The sequence below is a fragment of the Bos grunniens genome, chromosome 3, assembly GCF_055505025.1.
Source record: "Bos grunniens cultivar Pamir isolate PY7600 chromosome 3, Bosgru_T2T1.0, whole genome shotgun sequence".
Lineage (NCBI taxonomy): Eukaryota > Metazoa > Chordata > Mammalia > Artiodactyla > Bovidae > Bos > Bos grunniens.
In genome coordinates, this window is record NC_141167.1 from 113,785,029 (window position 1) to 113,808,805 (window position 23,777).

At 66.6% G+C, this 23,777-nt stretch overlaps 7 non-coding genes across 7 annotated transcripts; 5 read left to right on the plus strand and 2 right to left on the minus strand.

Annotated features, from left to right (window-relative positions):
- Positions 1-740: 740 nt before the first annotated feature.
- TRNAG-UCC (transfer RNA glycine (anticodon UCC)) lies at positions 741-812 on the plus strand. Its single transcript has one exon. It is a non-coding gene; the product is annotated as a tRNA-Gly (tRNA).
- A 301-nt stretch (positions 813-1,113) lies between these two features.
- TRNAE-CUC (transfer RNA glutamic acid (anticodon CUC)) lies at positions 1,114-1,185 on the plus strand. The gene has a single exon. It is a non-coding gene; the product is annotated as a tRNA-Glu (tRNA).
- A 6,194-nt stretch (positions 1,186-7,379) lies between these two features.
- On the minus strand, positions 7,380-7,450 carry TRNAG-GCC (transfer RNA glycine (anticodon GCC)). Its single transcript has one exon. It is a non-coding gene; the product is annotated as a tRNA-Gly (tRNA).
- Positions 7,451-8,744: 1,294 nt separating this feature from the next.
- Positions 8,745-8,827, minus strand: TRNAL-CAG (transfer RNA leucine (anticodon CAG)). Its single transcript has one exon. It is a non-coding gene; the product is annotated as a tRNA-Leu (tRNA).
- A 573-nt stretch (positions 8,828-9,400) lies between these two features.
- On the plus strand, positions 9,401-9,472 carry TRNAD-GUC (transfer RNA aspartic acid (anticodon GUC)). Its single transcript has one exon. It is a non-coding gene; the product is annotated as a tRNA-Asp (tRNA).
- A 756-nt stretch (positions 9,473-10,228) lies between these two features.
- Positions 10,229-10,300, plus strand: TRNAG-UCC (transfer RNA glycine (anticodon UCC)). Its single transcript has one exon. It is a non-coding gene; the product is annotated as a tRNA-Gly (tRNA).
- Positions 10,301-10,601: 301 nt separating this feature from the next.
- TRNAE-CUC (transfer RNA glutamic acid (anticodon CUC)) lies at positions 10,602-10,673 on the plus strand. Its single transcript has one exon. It is a non-coding gene; the product is annotated as a tRNA-Glu (tRNA).
- The last annotated feature ends 13,104 nt before the right edge of the window (positions 10,674-23,777 follow it).

Genomic DNA, 23,777 nt, shown 5'->3' on the forward strand with positions numbered 1-23,777 from the left:
GGTGGCCCCGGTCGCTCTCTGTCCTGCCGCCAGGCCCCCAGAGGCCCTTCGTCTGGTCCCGCCGCCTTTGGGCGAGGCGCCAGGGCGCGGTGCGCGGCCTAGCCACCGTCGACCCCCTCTCCCCGTGCGGGCCTCCAGCCCGAGCCCTTTGTGGTCGCCGGGCGCACGGTCGCCACGGCCGAGCGAGGGCCTCCTTGGCCACCCCGACCAGAGCCTTGCCCGACCTCCCCGGCCGCCCACGCACCCACTGGCTGCCCCAGTGGGCTCCTAGGCTCGCGACGCCCCCGCCGGGCGGCTCGGCACAGCGCCGCGACGCGTGCAGGCAGCTGGGTCCCGTGTCCCCAGGTCGTCTTGGGAAGTGGCCGCGCCCAGCGCCCGGTGGAGAAGGGCTTTGGCCAGCTGGGTGCGGGAAGCTGCGTGCCCCGCGTTGCCCGCCGGAGGTGAGGGCGGAGGCGTTCGCGGGCCGCGGCGGGGAGCGAAGGGCCGCAGGGCCGCAAGGCCGTCGGGCCGGTGGACCACGGCAACGGCGTAGCGCTGACGCGCATGGGGCGCCGCGCGGCTGCTGGTGGCGCCGGCGGCGGCGCAGAGCCTCCGGCTGACGGGGCGTCGGGGCAGGGATGCGGAGGCGGAGGCGGTGGCGGCAGGGGTGGCGGCGGGGGCGGCAGGGGCGGCGGCGGCGACGGCGAGAGTATGCTGGGGCGAGCCCGGGGCCGGCGTCCGGCGGCCGCCCGGGCTGTGTAGCGTTGGTGGTATAGTGGTGAGCATAGCTGCCTTCCAAGCAGTTGACCCGGGTTCGATTCCCGGCCAACGCAGCGGGCCGACCTTTTGCTGAGCTGCACCGCCCTCCCGGCAGGGGCGATGGCGGGGGAGAGAGAGCTGGGAGCGGGGAGCCAGCCCGCTGGCCCGCGGCTTTTGGCGTGTGTGCGAGAAGCCGGCGGCGCGCGCAGTGTTTTGAGGGGGCTGAAAGCAAGACGGCACGCCAAGGCAGGAGGACTGACGGGGCCGGCGGGCGGCTGGACTTGCAAAGGCCGGGTGTGGGCGGCAAGGTGGCGCGGGCGGGTGGCACGGAGGCGCTGGGTTCAGCGGGAGCAGGCGAGGGCCTTGCCCCGACGCTCCCTGGTGGTCTAGTGGTTAGGATTCGGCGCTCTCACCGCCGCGGCCCGGGTTCGATTCCCGGTCAGGGAAGCCTTTCTTCTTCCTCTCCGGAGGCCTGCCACCTGCCGGGGTCCTCGCCGGCGACCCTCCCACCTTTACCCTTTTAGCCTACGCAATGGCAACCCACTCCAGTCCTCCTGCCTGGAAAACCCTATGGACCGAGGAGCCGGGGAGGCTGCAGACCATGGGGTCGCTAAACGTCCCATAGGACCGAGCGACTTCACTTTCACTTTTCACTTGCATGCATTGCAGAAGGAAATGGCAAGCCACTCCAGTGTTCTGGCCTGGAGAATCCCGGGGACCGGGGAGCCTGGTGGGCTGCCGTCTATGGGGTCGCACAGAGTCGGACAGGACTGACGCGACTTAGCAGCTCAGCACTGCGCCAGAGGCCCCCGGGACCCTGCACCTCCAGCCCAAGCACGATTCAGGCCACCTCCGCCGTCCCCCGGGGCAAACCTTCGTTGGCCGCAGTGGCAACCTCGCGCCGCTTTCACCACGACCGGCCTGAGGCCTCCCATCCCCCGCCTCCCTCCCTCCTGAGGGGCTGCGGCTGCTGGCCCTGGTGGCGGCCGTGAAGCTCCTGGGCTTGTGCTGGTTCTCCTGGTGTCGGGCGGGGGGGGGGGGGGGGGCGGGGGGCGGGGCCGGTGAGGAGGTGGGGTGGGATAGGGCGGGGTGGGGATAGGGGCGGGGGTAGGGGCGCGAGCTGTGGTGGTCGCCAGCGGGGGCCAGCAGCGGCAGGGGCGGTGGCCGCAGCCGAAGGTGAGCGAGGGGGATGTGCCTCGGGGAGTGGGGGCCAGTGGCCACGGACACGCCTGCCTTCCCATGTCCCTCATGCCAGCCCCGTCTCTGGGCGGCTTGGCGACTGCGTGCCAGGTCCCGGGCTGGCTGTGACTCCCGTATGGTGCTGGTGTCTCCAAGAGGGTTCTGGTCTTGAGTGGGCTCTGGGAGGCGGACCACGGCGCCCGGGAGGCATCGGGATCAGTTCAGTCGCTCAGGGCACTGCAGCAGCCAGGCTTCCCTGTCCATCACCAACTCGCGAGGCTTGCTCAAACTCATGTCCGTCCAGTCGGGGATGCCATCCAAGCCTCTCGTCTTCTGTCGGGTCGTCCCGGTCTCCTCCTGCCTTCCATCAGGGTCTTTCCCCGTGAGTCAGTTTTGCGGGTCGGGTGGCCAGAGGATTGGCGTTTCGGCTTCAGCCTCAGTCCTTCTAATGAATATTCAGGACTGATTTCCTCTAGGATGGACGGGTTGGGTCTCCTCGCAGTCCAAGGGACTCTCAAGAGTCTTCTCCAACACCGCAGTCCAAAAGCATCAATTCTTCGGCACTCATCCTTCTTTATACTCCACCTCTCACATCTGTACGTGACCGCTGGAGAAACCGTAGCTTTCACGAGACAGCCCCTCGTCACAGACCTCGTCTCTGCTTTGCGACATGCTGTCCAGGTTGGTCGTAGCTTTTCTCCCAAGGAGCGAACGTCTTTTCATTTCGCCGGCGCGGCCGGCGTCTGCAGTGCTTTGGGGCAGCCCCCCCAAATGAAGTCTTTCCCGCTTTCCGTTCTTTCCCCGTCTATTTGCCATGAAGTGATGGGACGGGATGCCATGATCTTAGTTGTCTGAATGTTGAGTTTGAAGCCAACGTTTTCACTCTCCTCTTTCACTTTCCTCAAGGGGCTCTTTAGTTCTTCTTCGCTGTCCCCGAGGCAAAGGGGTGAAGACGGATGTGGACCTGTGCCTCGAATCCCACCACCGCTTAGTGGAAGTGAGAGAGCTCGCAGATCCGGGCGGGGCGGGCCGGCCCGGCTGGGCAAAGCTAGCCCACCAGCCTGGAGGCGGCAGATGCGCTCGAGGCAGGGATGCCTGCCAGGGAGGACAACCCGACCATCAGGGTGTTTCCCTTGCCTGACCACAGCTCTCAATCCTACCGGACTGAGGCAAGATTTCCCCAGGCCTCCCTCCCCCACTCGTAACCAAAGGTGGGCACTGGGGCGCGCCCACACCCACACCCACCCACCCCCCCACACACACACACCCACACACCCACACACACACACACAGGCACACGCACAGCGCCCTGTTCCCCGCACCCCTCCCCTAGTTATGACATCTACGAGTTTCCCATTCTCATCCAACTGGCTATCCAGGATCCACTCCATCCCTCTCGCCAACCCGTCATTGTCTTCCCCTAGGAACTCTCCCCGAGGGGAATCGCCCAGCACAGTCTCCCCTTGGGCCAATCTCGAGGTCGTCTTTCCCCAAAGGGTTTCATTCCACGTCCGTTCAAGGACTGTGTCCTTCGGAGGGGAAGTGGCCGGCCGACCAAGGGCACCAAAGTGCGGCGAGGGCGGCACACTCGGGTGGGATGGCGCCGAGTCCCCTGTGGGAAAGGAGCCCCCGTGGCCCGATGTGTGCTTGCCGTGGCCAAAGGAGGTTTCCTTGAGGCCCCTGCCGGGGCCGTGGGCATCAGCGTGCGTGGGGGGAGAGTATGGGACGAAGGTGCTTGGGGCCATGGCTGGTGGGCGCCCCACGTGGATCAGGGACCTGGGCAGAGCGATCGCAGGGAGAGGGGGCGGCGGCGAGCCGAGAGGCTGGCAGGCAGGCCCAGGGGTGCTTGGGTGGAGTCTTCCTGGAGGGCCAGCAAGAGGGGATGGGTGGGGCTCGAGGGAACCTGGCCGAAAGATCGGCAGGCCGCTCCAGCAGGCGCTCTGCAGGAGCATGGGCGAGGTGGCAAAGCCCTGCCAGGCGCATGTGAGAGGCTGGGATGGATCTGCGGGAGGTAGGGGTGGGCGTGGGGTCGGGGTGGGTCCGCGGAGCCGGAGGGAGGCCCGCACTGGTGAACCTCAGGGCAGGGCAGTCCAGGCCAGGGCAGGACCTGTGAGGGGTGGCCCGAGCTCCCGGGCCATGGTGGCGGGGGGGCGGGGGGGGGATGGGGCCGAGCCTGGAGTCTGGAGGGAAAGGCAGAGGGCAGGCCGTGACAGTGATGGGGCTGTGGCATGAGGAAGATGGTGGGGGAGCACTCCATTTGGCCGGGGTGGCGGGTGAGCGGGCGAGCCACACTGGTGCGCGGTGCCGCAGGCTGCTCAGGCTCAGCGGTGGGCTGAGGACGCAGGCAAGCCAACGACAGAAACGGGGTGCCAGACGGGGGCCACACCTGGTCCGAGATGGGTGGGCCCGCCGTACCGCCCCAGAGACCAAAGTCACCACTCATCAGGAGCAAGTGTCCAGTCTCGGGTGTGACATGGCTGGGGGCTCAGGGTGGGATGGGGGGTGGTGGTTGGGAGCTCGGGTGGCTGAGATTTCACGAGGACCAAGGAGAGCTCCCACGTGACCGAGCACAGCCCTCCCTCCAGGGTACACACCCGCAGAGGGCAAACCTCGGGGAGGTCTGAGGGTGCCCACAGCGCCACGGACACGGCGACACTGTTTGCCATGGCCAAGACACGGAGCAAACCCCAGCGCCCATCCACATGTGGCGGGCCCGAGAAGAGGTGGCACAGATGTAGCATGGAACCATCACTCAGTCATAAAGAAAGAAGTCAAGTGTTGCCACTTGTCACAAGCAATGATGGACCTAGAGACTCTTACACTTGGTGAAGCACGTCAGACCCCGTTGGACAAAGGCATGTGGAACGTGTGAAAGAATACAAAACGGAGCTATTTGCCGAGGAGAAACCCACTCACGCAGAAAACCACCTTAGGGGAACGCCAGCGGAAAGGCAGCGCTGGAGGGATGCGTGTGCAGCTGGGACGAACAGATTCGCAGGACCCTGGATAAAGGGAGAAGCGCCAAGGTGATCCAGTTCAACACAGGGAATAAGCGTCAGTACCCTGGAATCCCCTCGAGTGGACAAGAATCTGAAAACATACATGAAATCCAAAATCTGTACACGGGAAACAGAAGCACTTTGCGGTCCATCGGAAACGAGCACAATATTGGAAATGCACTGTACTTGAGCAACAACCGTGACTCCGACACTGGAGTCGGCTTTGCAGAAGAAACGAAATCAACAGGCAAGAAAGTCGGCGGGAAACAGGGGCGCTGTCCCAGTCCCACCCTGGGTACATACCCGTGAGAGCCGCAACTCTTCATTCGGAAAGACACATGCAAACCCCACGGTCATAGCAGCACTGTTTGCCATAGCCGAGACGTGGAGGAAACCCTAGTGCCCATCCCCAACGGCTCACCCGCGTAGGTGCCATGCCAGAGAAAGGGAGAGAATGGGATGGCACTGAGCCGTCCACGCGAGTCCAATAGTGTCACTGGCAGCAACAGCGGAAGCTGGAGCTGCGCAATATTACCCTTGGTGAGGGAAGTCAAACAGACAGGGTCACAGATGGGTGGAATCTTAAGTGTTGTACAAATTCACCCCTGTGGCAACCAGCGACAGACTCTCAGATTCAGGGAGGCAGCCTCGGGCTTCCCAAGGGCAGAGTCACGGACGGAGGGATGGATGAGGAGCCGGGCTCCACGGATGTACCGTACCAGTACTGCGTAGAAAGGAGAGGAGCAACAAGGAGACACGGGATACTACAGGGAATGAGATCCCGTATCCTGTTCACCTGTAACGGAAACCGATCTGAAACCCTCATCCCACCTGCACAGGAGGGAATCACAACGCTGTACAGCGGACACGGGCACCAGACTGTAGTTGTACACTTCCAGAACAACAACTGCCACTCCGGGGAAGTCAATCAGTCGAGGATCGGTCCAACAGTAGGACAAAGGAGAGCTCACATGATGATCCAGCAGACCCAATCCCGGCTACTCATCGGGAAAAGACAACACGCCCAATGGGAAGAGAGGCGGGCATCCCCCAGGGTCATCCCAGCCCTCGGTGCCCTAGCCGAGACGTGGGAAACGCTCACATGCCCGTCGGCCCGTGGCCGGCACGAGAAGGTGAGGCAAATACGTACCGTGGAATATGACGCAGCCATCAAGTAGCAGCGGCCATCGCCATGGGCCGCAACGCCGGACGGACCCACAGAAAGGTCCACTGCCTGAAGTGAGTCGGGTGGAGAGGGACAAAGCTCTGTGGACTCGAACAACGAATACCAGTGAATCTGTGTGCAAAGGGGAAACCGACCTTGAGACGGAGAAAACGTGCATAGGGCTAGCCAAGGGGAAAGGCAGGGGAGGGACGAAGTTGGAGTCGGATCAAGAGATAGGAAATACTGTACTTACAGTCGATGAGCAACACAGCTTTCCTCTGTAGAATGAGAACTGTATTCGTGTCTCGCCTTAACCTACACTGGAAAATCACCTGGAAAAGAACAGGGGACTGAATCACTTTGCCGAGCACCTGAGACTAACCCAGGACTGTAAAGCAGTTTTCCTCGTGTTGGAAGAAGCAGAAAGAGGAGCAGGCCCTGGCCTGGGGTAGGGGGTGGGGGAGGCAGGCCAGTGCGCCAAATGCAAAGGCAGGTTCCTGGACAACCTGGGATTTGGAATGGCTCAGGGAGGACCTGGGCGTGAGGGGGGGGGGTGCAAATGAGGGAGGTGGGGAGCTGGGTGGGGGTGGGATGGGGGTTGCGTTTGGGGAAGTAGGGGCAGGGTGAGGGTGCAGGCTGAGGTGGTGGTGCTCTTGGGGCAGGGCTGATGCTGAGGTGAGGCGCGCAACAGGGTTTCAGGGGCATGGGGTGGTGTTTGGGGTGGTGTTTGAGGCGGTGAGGCCGTCCCTGTTGGAGACCCATTTCTGCCGAGGGACGGGAGCTGGTGGACTTCTTTGGAACTCCTCCTGCAAGACGCTGGTCCAGGGACCCTCCAGGCGAAAGGGAGGTATGCTTGCCAGATGTGGCAACTTCCTTGCTCCTGACTGTGCAAACGTAGTGTGATTGATTCTCGGAGTGTGGGGAGAGTGAGGCAGGGAGCTTGGAGACGGACCTTGTGAAAGGTGAAGAGGTGGTGCGGGCGGCTGCCAGCCGGGGGCTATTCCTTCCAAGTGCAATCCCTGAGCCCCCGGCTGGGTCCGGGTGAGGAAGCCAGCAAACACAAGAAAGGCGCCTGGACGCACCGGCGGCTGAGCCCGCAGGGCTTGGGGCCACGGAGGCTTGGCAGCAGGGCCTCTTCTGGGTGCGGTGGGGCGGGGTGGTGGGCGTCTGCGTGGGAGAGGCAGCGGGCGGAAGGTAGCAGCCAGCGGTTGCAGGAGCGCTGCCTGGAGCGCCTTTCAGCAGGCAGACCTAGCTGGGCTCTGGGGCTGCACTGCGGGAGCAAAAGGGGACGCTGTGGCTGCATGGGCCGGGAATCGAACCCGGGCCTCCCGCGTGGCAGGCGAGAATTCTACCACTGAACCACCCATGCACCGATGGCCAACGCCGCCCGACGCTGCCCCAGGGGCGCTGACCGCCATCCGCCCGGCACTGCTCACTGCTCACTGCTCGCCCGTCGCCCGTCGGCATCTATCTGCTCCATCGGAGCAGGAGACGACGGTGGGGATGGAAGTGGGGAGGGGGGGGGGGTGGCGACCTGAAAGCCAGGATCCGGGCACGTGCAGGACCACAGGGCACGGCGCTCTCGGAGGGTCCCACTCGGCCCGTCGCGCGCCTTCTGCGCGGACCACGGCCGCCGCGACCCTGTCGGTGTCGCCCGAGGGGGCCGGGAGCCGACGCCGTCTGCCCGGCGCCGAGATCGCTGTCAGGTGCAGGCGCAGGCGCTGCGTGGTCGCTGCTGCCGCGCGCCGACGTTCCTCTCAGCGACCGCCGTTTCCCGACCCAAAGGCGTGTGAGCCCGGCTCGTGCGCTCTGGCGGACCGCGCGCCCGAGGTCCGGCTCTGACGGGGTGGTGGTGCTGGTGAGGAGGGGCCCTTTGGCAGAGCGGCTCCTGGCTCGGGGACTGCCGGCTGAGGCAGGGAGCGCGCTCAGGAAGGGCTTGGCTCCGGCCCGGGCAGCGGCTTCCCCCGGGAAGGTCGGGGGCGCCGGCCGGGCGCCGGTGGGCGGGCTGCACGGGCACGCAGGGCTTCTGCTCCCTCCCCAGAGGAGCACCCTTCCCGGGACGGACTGGTGGCAGGAAGACCGGTGTTCGCTGGCCAGCAGGAAGGCTGGGAGGCACGTGTCCCTGGCGGGCGGCAGGCAGGTGTGGCCCGGCCAAGGCCGCAAGGCGCAGAAGCGTCGAGGGCACGCAGCAACCCCCCTGGCGGGCAAGGCGGGGGCTCGGCCGCCTCGGTGTGACTGGGGAGCGCAGGCGGGCCGGCGGGGCGGGTGCGGAGGACAGGGTGCCGGCCGGAGGGAGAGCGGCCGGGGGCGGACGTGGAAGCAAGGCTGCGAGAGCGAGTTGGCCGTTCCCCGGCAGAAGTCGGAGCGCCGGCGACGCGAGGAGGGCTTGCCAGCCGCCGCGGGGCTGCGTGCTTCGGTGCGGCCGGGGGCGGGGCGGGGCCGTGGGAGTGGGAGGGTGGGCGAGGGTGGGCGAGGGGGAGGCGGGGAGGCAGGAAAACCAGCAGCTGCAGCTGCAGCCAGCTGGGGAGGAAAGATGCGCTGAGGAGGACTGAAGGTTCCTGGGGTGGGGGTGCAGGTGGCGGGAGGCGGGGCGTGTGTGGAGCAAGGCAGTGGCGCGGGGAGGACGGGCGCGTTTGTCCTTACGGCGGGCCAAAAGGCTGGCTTGTCAGGAGTGGGATTCGAACCCACGCCTCCAGGGGAGACTGCGACCTGAACGCAGCGCCTTAGACCGCTCGGCCATCCTGACGGCGGGCCTGGCTGGGCGCGTGGCCGCTCGCCTGGCTGGGACCCGACGCGGCGCGAGCCCCGGCGCCCTTGGCGGGCCGCGCGCCGCGCCGCGCCCCGCAGGCAGGCAGGCAGGCAGGCAGGCAGGCAGGCAGGCAGGCGGCCGTCCGGGGTGGGTGTCGACGGAGCCGGCGCGCGGCGGCCGGCCGAGGCGCCTGGCTCGGCCGCCGGTCGCTCCCCGGACCCAGCCGGGCCGTGGGCGGGCCGGCCCCTCCCCAGCCGCGCCTCTCCTGGCCCGACGCCGGCCGGCGTGCGCCCACCGTGTCCTCGCAGCCTCGCTTGCCTTCTCGGGCCCCCTTCTCCCGGCGGAATGCCCGCGTGGGAGGCAAGAGGCGGCGCGCCCTGGGGAGTGTCCAGTGCCTCGGGGGTCCGGGACCCTGTCGGGGTGGCGGGCTGCCGCTGTGAGCGAGGCGGTTGGTTGGGTGCGCGGTTGGGTCGGGACCCGCGGTGGCCGGGGGCCCGTGCTGGGCAGGGGTCGCGTCGGCAGGCAGCCCGAGAGCCCGTGAGCGGCCGGGCGGGAGGACGGTCGCCGCCGTCCTCGTTAGTATAGTGGTGAGTATCCCCGCCTGTCACGCGGGAGACCGGGGTTCGATTCCCCGACGGGGAGGCCACACACCCTTTTTGGTGGCCCCGGTCGCTCTCTGTCCTGCCGCCAGGCCCCCAGAGGCCCTTCGTCTGGTCCCGCCGCCTTTGGGCGAGGCGCCAGGGCGCGGTGCGCGGCCTAGCCACCGTCGACCCCCTCTCCCCGTGCGGGCCTCCAGCCCGAGCCCTTTGTGGTCGCCGGGCGCACGGTCGCCACGGCCGAGCGAGGGCCTCCTTGGCCACCCCGACCAGAGCCTTGCCCGACCTCCCCGGCCGCCCACGCACCCACTGGCTGCCCCAGTGGGCTCCTAGGCTCGCGACGCCCCCGCCGGGCGGCTCGGCACAGCGCCGCGACGCGTGCAGGCAGCTGGGTCCCGTGTCCCCAGGTCGTCTTGGGAAGTGGCCGCGCCCAGCGCCCGGTGGAGAAGGGCTTTGGCCAGCTGGGTGCGGGAAGCTGCGTGCCCCGCGTTGCCCGCCGGAGGTGAGGGCGGAGGCGTTCGCGGGCCGCGGCGGGGAGCGAAGGGCCGCAGGGCCGCAAGGCCGTCGGGCCGGTGGACCACGGCAACGGCGTAGCGCTGACGCGCATGGGGCGCCGCGCGGCTGCTGGTGGCGCCGGCGGCGGCGCAGAGCCTCCGGCTGACGGGGCGTCGGGGCAGGGATGCGGAGGCGGAGGCGGTGGCGGCAGGGGTGGCGGCGGGGGCGGCAGGGGCGGCGGCGGCGACGGCGAGAGTATGCTGGGGCGAGCCCGGGGCCGGCGTCCGGCGGCCGCCCGGGCTGTGTAGCGTTGGTGGTATAGTGGTGAGCATAGCTGCCTTCCAAGCAGTTGACCCGGGTTCGATTCCCGGCCAACGCAGCGGGCCGACCTTTTGCTGAGCTGCACCGCCCTCCCGGCAGGGGCGATGGCGGGGGAGAGAGAGCTGGGAGCGGGGAGCCAGCCCGCTGGCCCGCGGCTTTTGGCGTGTGTGCGAGAAGCCGGCGGCGCGCGCAGTGTTTTGAGGGGGCTGAAAGCAAGACGGCACGCCAAGGCAGGAGGACTGACGGGGCCGGCGGGCGGCTGGACTTGCAAAGGCCGGGTGTGGGCGGCAAGGTGGCGCGGGCGGGTGGCACGGAGGCGCTGGGTTCAGCGGGAGCAGGCGAGGGCCTTGCCCCGACGCTCCCTGGTGGTCTAGTGGTTAGGATTCGGCGCTCTCACCGCCGCGGCCCGGGTTCGATTCCCGGTCAGGGAAGCCTTTCTTCTTCCTCTCCGGAGGCCTGCCACCTGCCGGGGTCCTCGCCGGCGACCTCCCACCTTTACCCTTTTAGCCTACGCAATGGCAACCCACTCCAGTCCTCCTGCCTGGAAAACCCTATGGACCGAGGAGCCGGGGAGGCTGCAGACCATGGGGTCGCTAAACGTCCCATAGGACCGAGCGACTTCACTTTCACTTTTCACTTGCATGCATTGCAGAAGGAAATGGCAAGCCACTCCAGTGTTCTGGCCTGGAGAATCCCGGGGACCGGGGAGCCTGGTGGGCTGCCGTCTATGGGGTCGCACAGAGTCGGACAGGACTGACGCGACTTAGCAGCTCAGCACTGCGCCAGAGGCCCCCGGGACCCTGCACCTCCAGCCCAAGCACGATTCAGGCCACCTCCGCCGTCCCCCGGGGCAAACCTTCGTTGGCCGCAGTGGCAACCTCGCGCCGCTTTCACCACGACCGGCCTGAGGCCTCCCATCCCCCGCCTCCCTCCCTCCTGAGGGGCTGCGGCTGCTGGCCCTGGTGGCGGCCGTGAAGCTCCTGGGCTTGTGCTGGTTCTCCTGGTGTCGGGCGGGGGGGGGGGGGCGGGGGGCGGGGCCGGTGAGGAGGTGGGGTGGGATAGGGCGGGGTGGGGATAGGGGCGGGGGTAGGGGCGCGAGCTGTGGTGGTCGCCAGCGGGGGCCAGCAGCGGCAGGGGCGGTGGCCGCAGCCGAAGGTGAGCGAGGGGGATGTGCCTCGGGGAGTGGGGGCCAGTGGCCACGGACACGCCTGCCTTCCCATGTCCCTCATGCCAGCCCCGTCTCTGGCGGCTTGGCGACTGCGTGCCAGGTCCCGGGCTGGCTGTGACTCCCGTATGGTGCTGGTGTCTCCAAGAGGGTTCTGGTCTTGAGTGGGCTCTGGGAGGCGGACCACGGCGCCCGGGAGGCATCGGGATCAGTTCAGTCGCTCAGGGCACTGCAGCAGCCAGGCTTCCCTGTCCATCACCAACTCGCGAGGCTTGCTCAAACTCATGTCCGTCCAGTCGGGGATGCCATCCAAGCCTCTCGTCTTCTGTCGGGTCGTCCCGGTCTCCTCCTGCCTTCCATCAGGGTCTTTCCCCGTGAGTCAGTTTTGCGGGTCGGGTGGCCAGAGGATTGGCGTTTCGGCTTCAGCCTCAGTCCTTCTAATGAATATTCAGGACTGATTTCCTCTAGGATGGACGGGTTGGGTCTCCTCGCAGTCCAAGGGACTCTCAAGAGTCTTCTCCAACACCGCAGTCCAAAAGCATCAATTCTTCGGCACTCATCCTTCTTTATACTCCACCTCTCACATCTGTACGTGACCGCTGGAGAAACCGTAGCTTTCACGAGACAGCCCCTCGTCACAGACCTCGTCTCTGCTTTGCGACATGCTGTCCAGGTTGGTCGTAGCTTTTCTCCCAAGGAGCGAACGTCTTTTCATTTCGCCGGCGCGGCCGGCGTCTGCAGTGCTTTGGGGCAGCCCCCCAAATGAAGTCTTTCCCGCTTTCCGTTCTTTCCCCGTCTATTTGCCATGAAGTGATGGGACGGGATGCCATGATCTTAGTTGTCTGAATGTTGAGTTTGAAGCCAACGTTTTCACTCTCCTCTTTCACTTTCCTCAAGGGGCTCTTTAGTTCTTCTTCGCTGTCCCCGAGGCAAAGGGGTGAAGACGGATGTGGACCTGTGCCTCGAATCCCACCACCGCTTAGTGGAAGTGAGAGAGCTCGCAGATCCGGGCGGGGCGGGCCGGCCCGGCTGGGCAAAGCTAGCCCACCAGCCTGGAGGCGGCAGATGCGCTCGAGGCAGGGATGCCTGCCAGGGAGGACAACCCGACCATCAGGGTGTTTCCCTTGCCTGACCACAGCTCTCAATCCTACCGGACTGAGGCAAGATTTCCCCAGGCCTCCCTCCCCCACTCGTAACCAAAGGTGGGCACTGGGGCGCGCCCACACCCACACCCACCCACCCCCCCCCACACACACACCCACACACCCACACACACACACACAGGCACACGCACAGCGCCCTGTTCCCCGCACCCCTCCCCTAGTTATGACATCTACGAGTTTCCCATTCTCATCCAACTGGCTATCCAGGATCCACTCCATCCCTCTCGCCAACCCGTCATTGTCTTCCCCTAGGAACTCTCCCCGAGGGGAATCGCCCAGCACAGTCTCCCCTTGGGCCAATCTCGAGGTCGTCTTTCCCCAAAGGGTTTCATTCCACGTCCGTTCAAGGACTGTGTCCTTCGGAGGGGAAGTGGCCGGCCGACCAAGGGCACCAAAGTGCGGCGAGGGCGGCACACTCGGGTGGGATGGCGCCGAGTCCCCTGTGGAATGCCGGAACGGGCTGGTCTCGGCCTCGAACGCCGGGCGCCCCGGCGGGCCGGCGGGTGCGTGGGTGAGGGTGACCGGCGGACTCACCCGAGGATCCGAGCGCTGCGGGGGCGGCACGCCGAGCCGTGTCGCGGCGCTGCGCACGTCCGTCGACCCAGGGCACAGGGGTTCAGCAGCACCCTTCACCGGCGCGGGTCTCGGGCCACCTCTTCCCGAAACCGGTCGACCCACGCCCTTCGACGCACGGGGCGCAACGGGCGGCCTCCACTCCCGCCTCCGCAAGCGCCCGGCGCCGCCCCTCGCTTCCCGGCGTCCCGGCGTTCCGGCAGCCCGGCCACCTGGTGCCGTTGCCGCATCGCGGCTGCGCGTACCCCGCGGCGCGCCGACGACCACCGCGGCCGCCGCCGCGTCTCGGAGGCCGACTGCCCCGCAGGCCCGTCCCTACGCCTCCGCCACCGCCGTCCCCGCCGTCCCCGCCGCCGCCGCCGCTCTAATACGACCCCGCTCGGGCCCCGGCCGCAGGCCGCCGGCGGGCCCGACACATCGCAACCACCATATCACCACTCGTATCGACGGAAGGTTCGTCAACTGGGCCCAAGCTAAGGGCCGGTTGCGTCGCCCGGCTGGAAAACGACTCGACGTGGCGGGAGGGCCGTGCCCGCTACCGCCCCTCTCTCTCGACCCTCGCCCCTCGGTCGGGCGACCGGGCGCCGAAAACCGCACACACGCTCTTCGGCCGCCGCGCGCGTCACAAAACTCCCCCGACTTTCGTTCTGCCGTGCGGTTCCGTCCTCCTGACTGCCCCGGCCGCCCGCCGACCTGAACGTTTCCGGCCCACACCCGCCGTTCCACCGCGCCCGCCCACCGTACCTCCGCGACCCAAGTCGCCCTCGTCCGCTCCCGGAACGGGGCTGCGAGGGACCACCAGATCACCAATCCTAAGCCGCGAGAGTGGCGGCGCCGGGCCCAAGCTAAGGGCCAGTCCCTTCGGAAAGAAGAAGGAGAGGCCTCCGGACGGTGGACGGCCCCAGGAGCGGCCGCTGGGAGGGTGGAAATGGGAAAATCGGATGCGTTACCGTTGGGTGAGGTCAGGAGGACGGACCTTTTGGGATACCTGGCTCCTCGGACCCTCCGACGTCTGGTACCCCAGCGATTTGCAGGGTATCCTGGCTCGCTGAAGTGAAAGTGAAAAGTGAACGTACGTAACGTCTTCCTTTACCGTTCGGTGAGGTCACAAGAACGGACCTCTTAGGGTCCCTGCCCCCTCGGACCACCCGACGGCAGATGCCCCAGCGTGTCTCAGCCTGTCCTGACTGCGCTGAATCGTCGAGTCGTGACGCGGTCTCCGGGGGCCCTGGGACGTGGAGGTCGGGTTCGTGCTAAGTCCGGTGGAGGCGGCAGGGGGCCCCGTTTGGAAACAACCGGCGTCACCGTTGGAGCGCGGCGAAAGTGGTGCTGGCCGGACTCCGGAGGGTAGGGGGCGGAGGGAGGGAGGACTCCCCGACGCCGACGACCGGGACCACCGCCGGCACTTCGAGGTCCCGAACACGACCAAGAGGACCACAGCCCCCCGCCCCCCTCCCCCCGCCCCCCGCCCCGGCCACTCCTCCACCCCACCCTATCCCGCCCCACCCCTATCCCCGCCCCCATCCCCGCGCTCGACACCACCAGCGGTCGCCCCCGGTCGTCGCCGTCCCCGCCACCGGCGTCGGCTTCCACTCGCTCCCCCTACACGGAGCCTCTCACCCCCGGTCACCGGTGCCTGTGCGGACGGAAGGGTACAGGGAGTACGGTCGGGGCAGAGACCCGCCGAACCGGTGACGCGCGGTCCAGGGCCCGACCGACACTGAGGGCATACCACGACGACAGAGGCTCTCCCAAGACCAGAACTCACCCGAGACCCTCCGCCTGGTGCCGCGGGCCCTCCGTAGCCCTAGTCAAGTCAGCGAGTCCCGTGACGTCGTCGGTCCGAAGGGACAGGTAGTGGTTGAGCGCTCCGAACGAGTTTGAGTACAGGCAGGTCAGCCCCTACGGTAGGTTCGGAGAGCAGAAGACAGCCCAGCAGGGCCAGAGGAGGACGGAAGGTAGTCCCAGAAAGGGGCACTCAGTCAAAACGCCCAGCCCACCGGTCTCCTAACCGCAAAGCCGAAGTCGGAGTCAGGAAGATTACTTATAAGTCCTGACTAAAGGAGCTCCTACCTGCCCAACCCAGAGGAGCGTCAGGTTCCCTGAGAGTTCTCAGAAGAGGTTGTGGCGTCAGGTTTTCGTAGTTAAGAAGCCGTGAGTAGGAAGAAATATGAGGTGGAGAGTGTAGACATGCACTGGCGACCTCTTTGGCATCGAAAGTGCTCTGTCTGGGAGCAGTGTCTGGAGCAGAGACGAAAAGCTGTACGACAGATCCAACCAGTATCGAAAAGAGGGTTCCTCGCTTGCAGAAAAGTAAAGCGGCCGCGCCGGCCGCAGACGTCACGAAACCCCGTCGGGGGGGTTTACTTCAGAAAGGGCGAAAGGCAAGAAAGGGGCAGATAAACGGTACTTCACTACCCTGCCCTACGGTACTAGAATCAACAGACTTACAACTCAAACTTCGGTTGCAAAAGTGAGAGGAGAAAGTGAAAGGAGTTCCCCGAGAAATCAAGAAGAAGCGAGAGGGGCTCCGTTTCCCCACTTCTGCCTACACCTGGACACGGAGCTTAGGGTGGTGGCGAATCACCTTCACTCTCTCGAGCGTCTAGGCCCCCCGCCCGGCCGGGCCGACCCGTTTCGATCGGGTGGCCGGACCTCCGCCGTCTACGCGAGCTCCGTCGCTACGGACGGTCCCTCCTGATGGGTTGGTAGTCCCACAAAGGGAACGGACTGGTGTCGAGAGTTAGGATGGCCTGACTCCGTTCTAAAGGGGTCCGGAGGGAGGGGGTGAGCATTGGTTTCCACCCGTGACCCCGCGGGAGTGTGGGTGTGGGTGGGTGTGTGGGTGGGTGGGTGGGTGGGTGTGTGTGTGTGTGTGTGTGCGTGTCGCGGGACAAGGGGCGTGGGGAGGGGATCAATACTGTAGATGCTCAAAGGGTAAGAGTAGGTTGACAGATAGGTCCTAGGTGAGGTAGGGAGAGCGGTTGGACAGTAACAGAAGGGGATCCTTGAGAGGGGCTCCCATTAGCGGGTGGTGTCAGAGGGGAACCCGGTTAGAGCTCCAGCAGAAAGGGGTTTCCCAAAGTAAGGTGCAGGCAAGTTCCTGACACAGGAAGCCTCCCCTTCACCTGCCGGCTGGTTCCCGTGGTTTCACGTCGCTCCCGCCGTGTTAGCCCACCCTACCGCGGCTCAGGGGATACCCTTTCCTCGGGGGCACCGGGCTGCACACGAACGGCACCGGTTTCCTCCAAAGGAACTCCGGGGACGGCCCCGGCACCCGTAGTCGCACGCACCCCCTCTCATACCCTGCTTCCACGAACCCCGGTACCGACCACCCGCGGGGTGCACCTAGTCCCTGGACCCGTCTCGCTAGTAGCGTCCCTCTCCCCCGCCGCCGCTCGACTCCCCGACCGTCCGTCCGGGTCCCCACGAACCCACCTCAGAAGGACCTCCCGGTCGTACTCCCCTACCCACCCCGAGCTCCCTTGGACCGGCTTTCTAGCCGTCCGGCGAGCTCGTCCGGGAGACGTCCTCGTACCCGCTCCACCGTTTCGGGACGGTCCGCGTACACTCTCCGACCCTACCTAGACACCCTCCATCCCCACCCGCATCCCAGCCCCACCCAGGCGCCTCGGCCTCCCTCCGGGCGTGACCACTTGGAGTCCCGTCCCGTCCGGTCCGGTCCGGTCCCGTCCTGCACCCTCCCCACCGGGCTCGAGGTCCCGCAACCACCGCCCCGGCCCCGCCCCCGCCTACCCAGGCTCGGACCTCAACCTCCCTTTCCGTCTCCCGTCCGGCACTGTCACTACCCCGACACCGTACTCCTTCTACCACCCCCTCGTGAGGTAAGTAAACCCGCCCCACCGCCCACTCGCCCGCTCGGTGTGACCACGCGCCACGACGTCCGACGAGTCCGAGTCGCCACCCGACTCCTGCGTCCGTTCGGTTGCTGTCTTTGCCCCAGGGTCTACCCCCGGTCTGGACCAGGCTCTACCCACCCGGGGGAATGGCGGGGTCTCTGGTTTCAGTGGTGAGTAGTCCTCGTTTACAGGTCAGAGCCCACACTGTACCGACCCCCGTGTGCCACCCTACCCCTCACCACCAACCGGCGAGCCCACCGACTCTAAAGTGCTCCTGGTTCCTCTCGAGGGTACACTGGCTCGTGTTGGCAGGGAGGTCCCATGTGTGGGCGTCTCCCGTTTGGAGCCCCCTCCAGACTCCCACGGGTGTGGCGGTGCCTGTGCCGCTGTGACAAACGGTACCGGTTCTGTGCCTCGTTTGGGGTCGCGGGTAGGTGTGCACCGCCCGGGCTCTTCTCCACCGTGTCTACATCGTACCTTGGTAGTGAGTCAGTATTTCTTTATTCAGTTCACAACGGTGAACAGTGTTCGTTACTACCTGGATCTCTGAGAATGTGAACCACTTCGTGCAGTCTGGCGCAACCTGTTTCCGTACACCTTGCACACTTTCTTATGTTTTGCCTCGATAAACGGCTCCTCTTTGGGTGAGTGCGTCTTTTGGTGGAATCCCCTTGCGGTCGCCTTTCCGTCGCGACCTCCCTACGCACACGTCGACCCTGCTTGTCTATGCGTCCTGGGACCTATTTCCCTCTTCGCGGTTCCACTAGGTCAAGTTGTGTCCCTTATTCGCAGTCATGGGACCTTAGGGGAGCTCACCTGTTCTTAGACTTTTGTATGTACTTTAGGTTTTAGGGCACATGTTGTGCCCTTTGTCTTAGTGAAACGCCAGGTAGCCTTTGCTCGTGTTATAACCTTTGGGTGACACGAAGTCGTTGTTGGCACTGAGGCTGTTACCTTAGCCGAAACGTCTTCTTTGCTTTAGTTGTCCGTTCATTCAGCCGGCCCTTGTCTGCTCGACAGGGTTAGGGTGGGACCCATGTATGGGCACTCTCGGCGTTGAGAAGTAAGCCTTTCTGTGTACGTTTGGGGTGCCAGTATCGTCGTGACGAACGGTATCGGCTCTGCACCTCCTTTGGGATCACGGGTAGGGGTTGCCGAGTGGGCGCATCCACGGTATGGTCTCTGTCCCTCTCTTACCCTACCGTGACTCGGCAGGTGCGCTCACGTAATCACAGTGACCGTCGTTGTCGCCTTCGACCTCGACGCGTTATAATGGGAACCACTCCCTTCAGTTTGTCCGTCCCAGTGTCTACCCACCTTAGAATTCACAACATGTTTAAGTGGGGACACCGTTGGTCGCTGTCTGAGAGTCTGAGCCCTTTCGTCGGAGCCCGAAGGGTTCCCGTCTCAGTGCCTGCCTCCCTACCTACTCCTCGGCCCGAGTTGCCTACATGGCATGGTCATGACGCATCTTTCCTCTCCTCGTTGTTCCTCTGTGCCTTATGATGTCCCTTACTCTAGGGCATAGGACAAGTGGACATTGCCTTTGGCTAGACTTTGGGAGTAGGGTGGACGTGTCCTCCCTTAGTGTTGCGACATGTCGCCTGTGCCCGTGGTCCGACATCAACATGTGAAGGTCTTGTTGTTGACGGTGAGGCCCCTTCAGTTAGTCAGCTCCTAGCCAGGTGGTCATCCTGTTTCTTCTCGAGTGTACTACTAGGTCGTCTGGGTTAGGGCCGATGAGTAGCCCTTTTCTGTTGTGCGGGTTACCCTTCTCTCCGCCCGTAGGGGGTCCCAGTAGCGTCGGGAGCCACGGCATCGGCTCTGCACCCTTTGGGAGTGCACGGGCAGCCGGGCACCGGCCGTGCTCTTCCACTCCGTCTATGCATGGCACCTTATACTGCGTCGGTAGTTCATCCTCGCCGGTAGCGGTACCCGGGGTTGCGGCCTGCCTGGGTGTCTTCCCAGGTGACGGACTTCACTCAGCCCACCTCTCCCTGTTTCGAGACACCTGAGCTTGTTGCTTATGGTCACTTAGACACACGTTTCCCCTTTGGCTGGAACTCTGCCTCTTTTGCACGTATCCCGATCGGTTCCCCTTTCCGTCCCCTCCCTGCTTCAACCTCAGCCTAGTTCTCTATCCTTTATGACATGAATGTCAGCTACTCGTTGTCTCGAAAGGAGACATCGTACTCTTGACATAAGCACAGAGCGGAATTGGATGTGACCTTTTAGTGGACCTTTTCTTGTCCCCTGACTTAGTGAAACGGCTCGTGGACTCTGATTGGGTCCTGACATTTCGTCAAGAGGAGCACAACCTTCTTCGTCTTTCTCCTCGTCCGGGACCGGACCCCATCCCCCACCCCCCTCCGTCCGGTCACGCGGTTTACGTTTCCGTCCAAGGACCTGTCGGACCCTAAACCTTACCGAGTCCCTCCTGGACCCGCACCACCCCCCCCCCACACGTTTACCCCCTCCACCCCTCGGCCCACCCCCACCCTACCCCCAACGCAAACCCCTTCATCCCCGTGCCACTCCCACGTCCGACTCCACCACCACGAGAACCCCCGTCCCGACTACGACTCCACTCCGCGCGTTGTCCCAAAGTCCCCGTACCCCACCACAAACTCCGCCACTCCGGCAGGGACAACCTCTGGGTAAAGACGGCTCCCTGCCCTCGACCACCTGAAGAAACCTTGAGGAGGACGTTCTGCGACCAGGTCCCTGGGAGGTCCGCTTTCCCTCCATACGAACGGTCTACACCGTTGAAGGAACGAGGACTGACACGTTTGCATCACACTAACTAAGAGCCTCACACCCCTCTCACTCCGTCCCTCGAACCTCTGCCTGCAACACTTTCCACTTCTCCACCACGCCCGCCGACGGTCGGCACCCGATAAGGAAGGTCACGTTAGGGACTCGGGGACCGACCCAGGCCCACTCCTTCGCCCGTTTGTGTTCTTTCCGCGGACCTGCGTGCCCGCCGACTCGGGCGTCCCGAACCCCGGTGCCTCCGAACCGTCGTCCCGGAAAAGACCCACCCCACCCCCACCCCACCCCACCACCCGCAGACGCACCCTCTCCGTCGCCCGCCGTCCATCGTCGGTCGCCAACGTCCTCGCGACGGACCTCGCAGAAAGTCGGCCGTCTGGATCGACCCGAGACCCCGACGTGACGCCCTGGTTTTCCCCTGCGACGCCGACGTACCCGGCCCTTAGCTTGGGCCCGGAGGGCGCACCGTCCGCTCTTAAGATGGTGACTTGGTGGGTACGTGGCTACCGGTTGCGGCGGGCTGCGACGGGGTCCCCGCGACTGGCGGTGGGCGGGCCGTGACGAGTGACGAGCGGGCAGCGGGCAGCCGTAGATAGACGAGGTAGCCTCGTCCTCTGCTGCCACCCCTCGCCCCTCTCCCCCGCTGGACTTTCGGTCCTAGGCCCGTGCACGTCCTGGTGTCCCGCGCCGCGAGAGCCTCCCAGGGTGAGCCGGGCAGCGCGCGGAAGACGCGGCTGGTGCCGGCGGCGCTGGGACAGCCACAGCGGGCTCCCCCGGCCCTCGGCTGCGGAGGACGGGCCGCGGCTCTAGGGACAGTCCACGTCCGCGTCCGCGACGCACCAGCGACGCCGGCGCGCGGCTGCAAGGAGAGTCGCTGGCGGCCCAGGGCTGGGTTTCCGCACACTCGGGCCGAGCACGCGAGACCGCCCGGCGCGCGGGCTCCAGGCCGAGACTGCCCCACCACCACGACCACTCCTCCCCGGTAAACCGTCTCGCCGAGGACCGAGCCCCTGACGGCCGACTCCGTCCCTCGCGCGAGACCTTCCCGAACCGAGGCCGGGCCCGTCGCCGAAGGGGGCCCTTCCAGCCCCCGCGGCCGGCCGGCGGCCACCCGCCCGACGTGCCCGTGCATCCCGAAGACGAGGGAGGGGTCTCCTCGTGGGAAGGGCCCTGCCTGACCACGGTCCTTCTGGCCACAAGCGACCGGTCGTCCTTCCGACCCTCCGTGCACAGGGACCGCCCGCCGTCCGTCCACACCGGGCCGGTTCCGGCGTTCCGCGTCTTCGCAGCTCCCGTGCGTCGTTGGGGGACCGCCCGTTCCGACCCCGAGCCGGCGGAGCCACACTGACCCCTCGCGTCCGCCCGGCCGCCCCGCCCACGCCTCCTGTCTGTCCCACGGCCGGCCACCCTCTCGCCGGCCCCCGCCTGCACCTTCGTTCCGACGCTCTCGCTCAACCGGCAAGGGGCCGTCTTCAGCCTCGCGGCCGCTGCGCTCCTCCCGAACGGTCGGCGGCGCCCCGACGCACGAAGCCACGCCGGCCCCCGCCCCGCACCGGCACCCTCACCCTCCCACCCGCTCCCACCCGCTCCCCCTTCGCCCCTCCGTCCTTTTGGTCGTCGACGTCGACGTCGGTCGACCCCTCCTTTCTACGCGACTCCTCCTGACTTCCAAGGACCCCACCCCCACGTCCACCGCCCTCCGTCCCGCACACACCTCGTTCCGTCACCGCGCCCCTCCTGCCCGCGCAAACAGGCCGCCCGGTTTTCCGACCGAACAGTCCTCACCCTAAGCTTGGGTGCGGAGGTCCCCTCTGACGCTGGACTTGCGTCGCGGAATCTGGCGAGCCGGTAGGACTGCCGCCCGGACCGACCCGCGCACCGGCGAGCGGACCGACCCTGGGCTGCGCCGCGCTCGGGGCCGCGGGAACCGCCCGGCGCGCGGCGCGGCGCGGGCCGTCCGTCCGTCCGTCCGTCCGTCCGTCCGCCGGCAGGCCCCACCCACAGCTGCCTCGGCCGCGCGCCGCCGGCCGGCTCCGCGGACCGAGCCGGCGGCCAGCGAGGGGCCTGGGTCGGCCCGGCACCCGCCCGGCCGGGGAGGGGTCGGCGCGGAAAGGACCGGGCTGCGGCCGGCCGCGCGCGGGTGGCACAGGAGCGTCGGAGCGAACGGAAGAGCCCGGGGGAAGAGGGCCGCCTTACGGGCGCACCCTCCGTTCTCCGCCGCGCGGGACCCCTCACAGGTCACGGGGCCCCCAGGCCCCGGGACAGCCCCACCGCCCGACGGCGACACTCGCTCCGCCAACCAACCCACGGGCCAACCCAGCCCTGGGCGCCACCGGCCCCCGGGCACGACCCGTCCCCAGCGCAGCCGTCCGTCGGGCTCTCGCCGGCCCGCCATCCTGCCAGCGGCGGCAGGAGCAATCATATCACCACTCATAGGGGCGGACAGTGCGCCCTCTGGCCCCAAGCTAAGGGGCTGCCCCTCCGGTGTGTGGGAAAAACCACCGGCGCCAGCGAGAGACAGGACGGCGGTCCGGGGGTCTCGGGAAGCAGACCAGGGCGGCGGAAACCCGCTCCGCGGTCCCGCGCCACGCGCCGGATCGGTGGCAGCTGGGGGAGAGGGGCACGCCCGGAGGTCGGGCTCGGGAAACACCAGCGGCCCGCGTGCCAGCGGTGCCGGCTCGCTCCCGGAGGAACCGGTGGGGTGCCGGAACGGGCTGGTCTCGGCCTCGAACGCCGGGCGCCCCGGCGGGCCGGCGGGTGCGTGGGTGAGGGTGACCGGCGGACTCACCCGAGGATCCGAGCGCTGCGGGGGCGGCACGCCGAGCCGTGTCGCGGCGCTGCGCACGTCCGTCGACCCAGGGCACAGGGGTTCAGCAGCACCCTTCACCGGCGCGGGTCTCGGGCCACCTCTTCCCGAAACCGGTCGACCCACGCCCTTCGACGCACGGGGCGCAACGGGCGGCCTCCACTCCCGCCTCCGCAAGCGCCCGGCGCCGCCCCTCGCTTCCCGGCGTCCCGGCGTTCCGGCAGCCCGGCCACCTGGTGCCGTTGCCGCATCGCGGCTGCGCGTACCCCGCGGCGCGCCGACGACCACCGCGGCCGCCGCCGCGTCTCGGAGGCCGACTGCCCCGCAGGCCCGTCCCTACGCCTCCGCCACCGCCGTCCCCGCCGTCCCCGCCGCCGCCGCCGCTCTAATACGACCCCGCTCGGGCCCCGGCCGCAGGCCGCCGGCGGGCCCGACACATCGCAACCACCATATCACCACTCGTATCGACGGAAGGTTCGTCAACTGGGCCCAAGCTAAGGGCCGGTTGCGTCGCCCGGCTGGAAAACGACTCGACGTGGCGGGAGGGCCGTGCCCGCTACCGCCCCTCTCTCTCGACCCTCGCCCCTCGGTCGGGCGACCGGGCGCCGAAAACCGCACACACGCTCTTCGGCCGCCGCGCGCGTCACAAAACTCCCCCGACTTTCGTTCTGCCGTGCGGTTCCGTCCTCCTGACTGCCCCGGCCGCCCGCCGACCTGAACGTTTCCGGCCCACACCCGCCGTTCCACCGCGCCCGCCCACCGTACCTCCGCGACCCAAGTCGCCCTCGTCCGCTCCCGGAACGGGGCTGCGAGGGACCACCAGATCACCAATCCTAAGCCGCGAGAGTGGCGGCGCCGGGCCCAAGCTAAGGGCCAGTCCCTTCGGAAAGAAGAAGGAGAGGCCTCCGGACGGTGGACGGCCCCAGGAGCGGCCGCTGGGAGGGTGGAAATGGGAAAATCGGATGCGTTACCGTTGGGTGAGGTCAGGAGGACGGACCTTTTGGGATACCTGGCTCCTCGGACCCTCCGACGTCTGGTACCCCAGCGATTTGCAGGGTATCCTGGCTCGCTGAAGTGAAAGTGAAAAGTGAACGTACGTAACGTCTTCCTTTACCGTTCGGTGAGGTCACAAGAACGGACCTCTTAGGGTCCCTGCCCCTCGGACCACCCGACGGCAGATGCCCCAGCGTGTCTCA